The sequence below is a fragment of the Arachis ipaensis genome, chromosome B02 (assembly GCF_000816755.2).
Source record: "Arachis ipaensis cultivar K30076 chromosome B02, Araip1.1, whole genome shotgun sequence".
Taxonomy (NCBI): Eukaryota; Viridiplantae; Streptophyta; class Magnoliopsida; order Fabales; family Fabaceae; genus Arachis; species Arachis ipaensis.
Window position 1 is genome coordinate 68350657 of NC_029786.2, and position 2411 is coordinate 68353067.

General features: G+C 36.8%; 1 pseudogene; it reads right to left on the reverse strand.

Annotated features, from left to right (window-relative positions):
* The window catches only part of LOC107625408, a 39895-nt pseudogene that overhangs the window by 36217 nt on the left and 1267 nt on the right, over positions 1-2411 (reverse strand).

The window sequence follows — 2411 nt, forward strand, 5'->3', positions numbered from 1 at the left end:
CAATTACATAAGTCATCAAATTATATATATTTTATTAAGTATAACTATTATTATATTTTTAGATTGGTAATCATTATTAGGGTTAGGGATATAATTATGTATATATATTATTATGGGAAGTTTTTTTGGTGACTTTAGTTTTGGTGATTAAGATTGATATGAATTTGATTTACAAGTCACTATAATATTTTGGGTCTATGGCCACGATTTTTTTGGTCACGGTAAAAAACTGTGACTATAGACCCTCTATGGTCACGGTTTTTTTGGAAATGATGACCATAGAGTACCTATGGTCATGGTTTTTTAAAAAATGGTGGCCTAAAAGGGTCTATGGTTACGGTTTTGAGGGGTGGCCTAAAGGGGTCTATGGTCACGGTTTTTTACAGTGACCAAAAAGGGTCTATGGTCACGGTTTTTCAAAAAAAGGTGACCTAAAAGGGTCTATGGTCACGATTTTGGGGGAGGCCTAAAGGGGTTTATGGTCACAATTTTGGGAGGTGGCCTAAAAGGGTCTATGGTCACGGTTTTGGGGGTGACCTAAAGGGGTCTATGGTAACAGTTTTTTGCAGTGACAAAAAAGGGGCTATGGTCATGGTTTTTCAAAAAAGGGTGACCTAAAAGGATCTATGGTCACGGTTTTGGGGGGTGACCTAAAAGGGGTCTGGTCACGGTTTTAGGAGGTGGCCTAAATAAAGGGTTTATGGTCACAGTTTTAGGGGGTGGCCTAAAAGGGTCTATGGTCACGGTTTTAGGGGTGACCTAAAGGGGTCAATTGTCATAGTTTTTTACAGTGACCAAAAAGAGACTATGGTCACGGTTTTTCAAAAAAAGGTGACTTAAAAGGGTTTATGGTCACAGTTTTGGGGGGTGACCTAAAGGGGGTCTATGGTCACGGTTTTGGGGGTGATCTAAAAGGGTCTATGGTCACAGTTTTGGGAGGTGGCCTAAAGGGGTCTATAGTCACGGTTTTAGGACTGGCCTAAATTAAAAGGGTCTATAGTCACGGGTTTAGGGGTGACCTAGAGGGGTCTATGGTCACGGTTTTTTACAGTGACCAAAAAAGAGTTATGGTCACGGTTTTTCAAAAAAGGGTAACCTAAAAGGGCCTTATTTGAACTCAATGATATCTTCTATCTTGATAAATAAAATTTTATCTGTTCTAAAAATAATCCTTACAATATTATATTTAAATTCTAAATTGTTATTCTATAGTCACGGTTTTGTGGGGTGACCATAGATAAGCTATGGTCACGGTGAAAAACCGTGACCATAGATAAGCCTATGGTCACGGTTTTAAGGTGGGGTGACCATAGAGTCTATGGTCACGGTGAGGGTTATGGTCACGATTTTAAGGAGGGGTGACCATAAAGGCTATAGTCACGGTTTTAAGTGGGGTGACCATAGAGGCTATGGTCACGGTTTTAAGGTGGGGTAACCATAGAGCTATGGTCACGGCAAAAACCGTGACCATAGATAAGGCTATGGTCACGGTTTTGAGGAGGGGTGACCATAGAAGCTATGGTCACGGTTTTAAGGAATGATGACCATAGATATGGCTATGGTCACGGTTTTTATGCGTGACCATAGATTGCCCTATGGTCACGGTTAAAAACCGTGGCCTAAAGTGTCAGAATTTGAAAATTGTAACCATGACTATAGAAACCGTGCCATAGGTAAAAAAACCATGACCATAGACCTATGACAACGGCGGAATAGGCCACAGTAAAAAACCGTGACCATAAGTCCAAAACCGTGACCATAGATTTATGATCACTCTTTTTCACTAGCTATGGTCACAGTTTTTTACCGTGATCATAGACCTTTTTTCTTGTAGTGTAGTAAAATATTGAAATATGATAAGAAAATCAAATCCAACACAAAAAAGATTTTCTTTTTTTCTTATAATTTTTTATAATTATTTTTGCCAAAATTATTTCAAAAAAATAATACCAAAATATTTTTTTAATTATATTTATAATTATTATTATTTTTATTTTTAAGACTTGAATCCTTGTCAAATGTAGAATTAATATAATCGGATCGGATCTGATCCATTTTTATCGATACCCGTGAATATATACCTCTGCACCGCAAACACTACTATACCTGCTGTTACGTCCTCTTCATCTCCGACTTCCACCTTCGCCAGAATCGTTTGAAAATTGTTTTCTTTTTTTAACTGCGAGTTAATAATCTATCAGTACACTATTTGGTAATAACTAATAAGACATGCTAAAATATCGTTAATATTGTAGGAAACAGGTAAGCAACATAAGCGAAAAACAAGAAAACCAATTAATCATGAATCTATATAAGATTTTTGTCTATTTTGTGAAATAAAAAGAACGAACTTAAAACTATTGAATATATGTTTGCTAAAAAGTTGTTGGCTTAATCACGTCAATTCATAG